Raw genomic sequence first — 8,095 nt, 5'->3', positions numbered from 1 at the left:
CATAACTGTTAACTCTTCATTTCTGTTTCATTGTAGAGCTGGATAGTAAGAAAGAAGGTTACCTTACCATTTCTCTAAAGATCTTCTGCAATAGGCAGAATTGGATGGAATAAACATGATCGATCCTACCTGGGGGTAGCAAGTTGACTCGGATGATTTTTCACAATTCTTTATTTCAGTGTCATTAAGAAAATATCTGGTACTTTCAGCTAATTTGATGTTTCTTTATTTTCATAAATACATGGGCTAAGAGTGTTTAAATACCATCTCTCTACCATAAACTTATCATGCTATAACTTTTCATTACTTGACTCTTTCCTACAGAGTTTAAAAGATTTAAGAAAAATAGTTCCAAAGGACACTCACTTCTTAATTATAAAGCTGGCTTAAGCTGACCTTCAGGGGGAGGTCGGTCAATGAAGAGTCTTACAAGCTCAGGACGTAGTTCCCCGGAGGGGGACATGAGGTGGGAGACTGAGACCCTTTTTCTTGACTCGGTGTCCTATAGTTTCTCTCCACCCACCTGTGAGTGGAGCAGTAGATAAGTGTACCCTGATCGTGGAAAATGATGAATTACAAAAACGTGACTAGCTCTCCCAGCTGCTCCCCACCGGCATCCCCACCCACCCAGACCTCAGCTCCCACACTCCACACTGACCTTGTGAGTGGTTGGCTTTCATTGTATGCACTGCCTTGTGAGTGTCCTTCAGAGAGCTTGAAAAATCCAAACATTCTAGTCTATGGGTATATCAGTCAGAGTTCTAACAGGAAATAGCTGACATACTCCAAAAAGATAATTTAAGGGGTGATTGGTATAGGGGAACTACGAAGGATAGTGCAGTAACCTGTAACTAGTAGACACCAAATTGTTACCACTTCTAGGCCTGAAGGGTTGAGGGAAGAGGATGGGTAGTAGAATTTGGAAGGGATGAGTGAGTCTTGGAGTTGTCAGAGAGTTAGCTACCCAGAAAAGGTGGTTGAGGGATGCAGCCCACCCAAGGCAACACTTCAGGGAGGGAACCGGGGCCATAATACCCCGAGCTCACTCTCCTTTATCTCTGATCATCTGAAGATGCTTTCCATTGGCCAAACACAACTGGGGCCAGAGGACATGGGAGCCCTGTTGATGTAGTCCAGACCTGCAGGGTCTGGGCACAGAGCAGGGGAGAGAAAGGTGGAGTCTGGAGATGAAGGGACCCAGGGAAGATATCTGACTAGTGGATTCACTGATGCATCCTGACTGTCCGCAGATCCTTGGAGAACTTTGAGTGCATAAAAGGCTTCTAACAACCTAGATGTCCATTGACAGATGAATGGATAAAGAATATGTGGTATACACACACACACACACACACACACACACACACTCACACACACAACGGAATATTACTCAACCATAAAAAAGAATGAAATCATGCCATTTGCAGCAACATGGGTGGGCCTAGAGATTATCATACTAAGTGAAGTGAGCCAGACAGAGAAAGACAAATATCATATGATATCACTTTATGTGGAATCTAAAAAAAAATGATACAAGTGAACTTATTTACAAAACAGAAACAGACTCACAGACTTTGAAAACAAACGTGGTTACCAAAGGGGAAAGGGGGAAGGGATAAATCAGGAGGTTGGGATTACCATATACACACTACTATATATAAAATAGGTAATCACTAAGGACCTACTGTATAGTACAGGGAACTGTACTCAATACTCTGTAATAACCTATATGGGAAAAGAATCTGAAAAAGAATAGATATACGAATATGCATAACTAAATCATTTTGCTATACACCTGAAACAAACACATTGTAAATCAACTATACTCCAATATAAAATTTAAAAAATAAAATAAAATAATAAAAGGTTTCTAAGCCACTCAAGTATAACTCAGACTTGGTAGTAAGACTTTTCATTCTTCAAGTATTGATGCTAGTATAAATCATGTGGCTAATTCTATAGCTCTTTTGGATATATTTGTTCACAAATCTCCTCACTTTCCCCCCGGATATTGTACAGTTGGGAGTGGGTGAAGATTATGTAGCTTATGGTGTGAAAAATGACTGTCCTTGCCAAGACCATCATGTAGTTCTCTAACTGACTAACATCCCAGGGAACCATGTCAGCCTCTTAGATGAACTAAAATTTTCACTGAAACTGCTAGGGATGTGTATTTTGTGTTGCTGAGCCTTGTAATAACCATGCAAAATTTGTGTAAGACTTTCTTTAGTTTAGATTTTGCTTTTGTACCTAGAAGTCAATATTTCCTCTAGATAACAGCACAAAAACACATTTAGATATCTCATCGATTGCTTCCAATGAAGTCTTAATAAACGTGGAGAGAAAAGCCCTGAATTGCCCTTAAAGATATCAGGGAACCAGGAGCTCACACTCTTTTCTGGGACAAAGTCGAGTCAGGCAGACACCTAACTCTGTCGCCTTCACCTGCTGAACTACACTAATACAGCAACATCCACGAATCTTCCCTGGAAAATACAACAGGGCAAACACTGCCTGATTCCTCTTCTACTGTGATAAATATGCTATCGAAAGGGGACTGTCCCTTGTCTTCCTGTTGCAGAGCTTCAGGATTGCTAGATGTTGACTTCAGCAGACAGAATCGAGTATCATATGCGAAATTGGAGTTAGGGTAGGATTAAACTGGACGAAAGTAAAAATGTGCAAGGATCACACTCTGCACGTACAGACGGTCCTAAGTCACTCTATGTAGGTGTGATGTCCATAGAAGATGTCAGGCATCATCTAGGAAATGAATAGTAGTGTTGTGGGACATTCAGATTCAAAATGAATCTGACAAGTAGGAAAATGCGTTTCATGACAAGTGGGAAATGTGTTCATTGTCACAGACATTCTTTAAGTATGTCTCACGGACCTTTGTCCCCAGCATTGTCCTATCATGCAATGGGAGATGCCAAAGAAGCAGACTCCATGCTTGCCCTAAGGAGACAAAGGAGAGGTTGTGGTCAGGAAACATATTTAGAAAACAGATCGAGGACAGGAACGCATGTGGGATATGTAGTTGTTCCTACCTCAGAAATGCAAAGTCGGTGTGACTGAACGAAGCCAAGAAAAGGTATTGGGATCAGTGGATATTGATGAACACGATATACGTGGGTGGGGAGGTGTGACAAGAAAATGTGTGTGTGTGTGTGTATGTGTGTGTGTGTGTGTGTGTGTGTCTTTGTACGCATCATGTAAAGAATATGATCTAAAATGAACTTATTTACAAAACAGAAATAGACTCACAGACATATAAAACAAACTTATGGTTACCAAATGGGAAAGAGGTGGGGAGGGATAAATTAGGAGTTTGGGATTACCATACACACACTACTATATATAAAATAGATAATCAACAAGGACCTACTGTATAGCACAGGGAACTCTACTCAATATCTTGTAATAACCTACAATGGAAAAGAGTATGAAAAAAATATATATGTATATATATATGTGTGTAACTGAATCACTTTGCTGTACATTTGAAAGTAACACAACATTGTAAATTAACTATACTTCAATAAAATACATATATATTTTTTAAAAAGAATAGGACCTAACAGAGGGAACTGAGAGCTGCCCCCTTTCCCATTCTTCTTTACTATTTCCTTACAGTTCTTTCAAATAGGCAATTCTAGTCCCACACTCCTCATATAAAAGGAAATTGAGTATAACAGGAAGATTAAGGGGTTGTTTGTTTTTTTTAAAAGGGTTCTGGATGGCCATATTCTTTCCTTCATGCAAGCCAGGGAAACATTTCTCAACACTTACCCCTATGCCAACCACAAAGTCCTAAATCTGATTTTCCTCCGAATCCAATTTTTAAAGAAGAGCATATCCAAATGTTACTCAGAGAGTACCACCAAAGTGCCTGCCTGAGGGTGGCTGGTTCACAGACCTCCGGCTTCTCGTGTCTTTAATACCTCATGAGTGGGCCTTGAAGCAAGTATGAAAACAGCTTTTTACTTTGAAAACTAGGTACAAATAATAATAAAACTCTATAATTTAAAAGCTAAAGATGGATGGCTATTATATATATGCATTGTTTTAAAGGATAGAACATTTTAAATAAAACACAAAGAAAAATATTGCTGTCTTTTGTATATGACTTTGATGAATTCTGGCTCTTTAACCTGAGTGAGTGAGTTCAAAGGTCTGAAACTTTGAGTATAAAATGATCTTTGCAAATAAACAATCCAGGACGATATAACTATACCCATGTGTAGAGTCTTTTACTACACATGGGGATCTTTCTGGGTTAAATTGTCACTCTCCACTGACAGCAGAACTCTCAAGATCATAGAGCATCTTCACTGGCAACAAGGGAGGAAAAGTCCTCCGTTTCCTGGAGGACTGTCACGCAGAGAATCTAGGGAGAAATAAAACGGTGTATATGTTGACGATTTATATTACTACAGTCCACTCTCAGTTGTGAATGGAGATTTTTAGATGGGGAATAAAAGGAAAAGTGCAGACTCAGTTACTCTGCTAAATAATACCTTGTGTATTATAAAATATTTTCCCTAGAAATTTGATGGCTTTTACTGATTTAGGCTTTCTTAGATTATTGGGATAGAATTTCTAAAGTTAAGACAACAAATGAGTGCCTTGGGCTGATCCAGAACTGGCATGTGGACAAGGTTAGAGGTGGGTATGTGTTTATAAACAAAAAATCTGATAGGAAGCAGGTAACATGTTTCCTTCATTCATAGGAGCTCATTCCTGAGATGTGCTAGGATACCACGTCCCATATGTACCTCAAAGAAACAGCTGTGACAACTCAGACTGAGCTGGGCAGAAATGCTTTTGGTGAGGAGTCAGTGCCCAGCAATTTATCAGTCTGAAGCTAGAGCTAAGACACCAGAATTATTCCAGCACCTGCCTTGGCTGGTTCCTTGTCCACAAGAACCATGGGCAATATGGCGGCTGAGAGTATACAAGTGAGATTTCAAACACGGATGCTCTTCTGAACTTTAGCTTTTAAAAGGTTGGTCCTGCCCTTTGTTTATTCTAGAAAAACAAGTCCCCAATAATTATTTGATAGGATTCAGCAGAGCAACCAGAAGTTTTGGTAGGGAGGGGGAAGATGAATACATTTGTACTAAAAATTATGTCACGATACTATTCAGATAGTTTCTGGTATCGTATAGTCCAGGAATTTCACAGTCTGATTACATGGTTCACTTTGAGGCCTTTTTCTCACAGACCTGAAGCTCTTGGCAAAGGGCCTTTGGAAAACTTGGTTCTGGGGCTCATCAAGAGATGTGCTTCAGGTACTATTTATGGGCAGGTTACATAGTAATAGCCCTCAGACTTCAACATCTTACAGCTCTGTGTTATTATTATGGGCTTTCACAAAAGTAAAGGAAGCTTGAGCCACAGATTACCAGAAGGTGGCCTTCTGATCAGCAGGTTCCCTGCCACATCTCCTGAAACTGGGTCATTGGCTGTACAGAACCAGCCTCCACCCACTCATTCCTTTGGAAATTTTAGAATTATTTGTAACCAAGTAATATGTTTTTCTTGGATAAGGAATCAACTAATTGCTTATTTTCCTTGGTGCTTTGCAAATCTGACTAATGTTGACTCAGGTAGATTTTATGAAGTTATTTATGCTGTGGGTAATAATTACTTGCAAATGCATTTATAGTTAGAGTGAAGGTTCAGCATGTTTCTACAATTCAATTATCCAGCCCTGGGTAATGATTTCTCCCCCTTCTTTTAAAAATATTATTAATTGTCCTTAGTTTACTGTTAATGAAGATGGTTTCCTGAATTTTACTTCTCCAGCTCATTACACAGGCCATCAATGTGGAAAACAGAGACAAGGGTAACTTATACTCCTTTTGAAATACAAATCTGTGATGGCTTGAATCTTCCCTTTGCAATAATTTATATAGAGAATATATTGAATGGTGCCAGCTTTTGCTACTGAGGTAATTAAGGATAATAGTCATTATCTCACCAAACTCAATAGCCATTTGCTACTTGCTTTAGATATTTTCAGTGAAATTTAAAAACATGGTAACTCTTTATTAAGAAAACTATAATTACTAGAAGGAGAAAATTGTCTACAAGTTGTGAATTGAATTTATTAGTAATTAATTACCAATACATCCTTGCTACTGTTGAACATGCTACAAATTACCTTTCGAAACGATACGTACTTGAATCATATCTTTTAAGATGTTAGTACTAAGTAATTGACTTTTCTTTGGGTAATAGCAAATTATTTTTCCCCACCCAAGATTTTGGCTTGTGTCTCAAAATATTTTAAAACTGAGTTTACCACCAGTCACAGTTTCCACAGGAAACTACCTCTGTGGTAAAATAACTTACAACACACATTTTTCGTACAGCACTACCCATCAGTATTGATTTTCATTTAACGTTTTTTTCCCCCTAATGGAGAATTTGAAATAGTATTTCCTTGGGAAAATTACTTGGGAATGTGTGTGAACAATCAAACCTGTGGTATTTTTAAGTCTTATGAAATCTAAACTCAGATGCATTAGACAGAAACCTTAAGGTATTTAAGATTAACGTTGTGCCAGATTCCCTTAGTGTAAAACAAAAAGAAAAATATAACCAGAATAACAAGTATGGTGTATGTGTGGATGGGTGAGTGAGGGGTATAGGGAAAAAAATTTGGTGGGAAGGAAAGAGACCCCACAGCTGTTAGCTCTCTTCCTGTCCGTGGCAAACCATATATGTTCCCCAAAGACAGCCCAAACCAGTAACTTCCATCTCACACACTCTTCTACAGTGTGGCTTTGACACTCCTCCCATCACGAGGTGGGAGTACAAAGCTGGGTGGACTGTTGGAACTACTTCAACCAATAAAGTATGACAGAAGTAACACTGTGAGGCTTCTGAAGTTAGATCATAAAAGGCAACTCAACTGCCACCTTGCTCACTGCAACATTAATGTTCACTGTCCTGAGCCTTGATTGAAGCAGACTGACTACCCTGAAGTCCCCATGCTTTAGGGAAGCCCAGATTAGGTCACGTGGAGGGACCATGTAGAGAGGCCCTGAGACTTCATGGAGAGAGAAAGAGATGCCCAGTCAAGCCCCAGCTGCTCTGGGCCCCTCATTGTTCCATCTGAGGTCACTGGCCAACATTTCACGCCAGAACCAACCAGCAGAGCCCTTCCCGACTTCCTGACTTGCAGAAACTAGGAAAGATAATAAAATGATTGTTGTTTTAAGCCAGAGGTTTTCTTGGGGGGCGGGGGAGATGATTTGTTTTGCAGCAGTAATGACTAGAATATGAGTACACTGGCTCAGGATAGGGCACCTGAATGGAGTGGGGATGGAGGCAGGTGGGGGAGTGGGGGAGTGAGGGAGGGAGGTTCACATCTCTGTCTTCCCTATTTTCACCATATTTCCTCAGGGCTCTTCTGCCTCCACATCTGGTTACCAGGCAGTCTTCTTTACTCCTCCCATCTGACTTCCTTCGATGAGAAAGTCCCTGCCCTCCACTGGCTGGGAACCTCTTCTATATGTGTAAGACCAAAGTGACAATATCTCTGTAATCCTCCATGAGGTGTGAAGTGGCAAACTAGCTAAGAGAACCAGTTGAAGAATACACGCTTTACCAAGCAGCTAGGGCAACTCCAAATGACTTGCTGGGGAAAGGAACAGTCCCTGCCCTCAGGGGGCTCACAGTCCTCATAAGAGAAATAGACACAGAAATCAGTAGTACCTTGAGGAAAAGCACTAGATGGAGGTACGTGCAAAGTGTTATGGGAACACAGAGGACTCAGACACAAGATAGCTGACGATACTCTCTCCAGGTCCAGGCAGGTTGCCACAATTCTCTCTCCCTCTTCTCCTCTTCAGACCGCAAGTTAAATTGTTTGTTCCCAAATACGGAGGACCTCTTTAGAATCTCTAATAAATTTCAGAAATCTGCTACGAATGCTATATCTAATTCTCAGGCAATTTAGGGAACATATGATGATCGAAATATATTTAGTGCAACAAAGGCTCAGGCATTCCTCAGCTGAGATCAACTCATTTCTGAAATTTTTTTTTATCTCCTCCCTCCCCACAAGCAGTCCTATTTCCTT

Source organism: Orcinus orca, chromosome X (assembly GCF_937001465.1).
Source record: "Orcinus orca chromosome X, mOrcOrc1.1, whole genome shotgun sequence".
Lineage (NCBI taxonomy): Eukaryota > Metazoa > Chordata > Mammalia > Artiodactyla > Delphinidae > Orcinus > Orcinus orca.
This window is presented reverse-complemented; position numbering follows the sequence as displayed.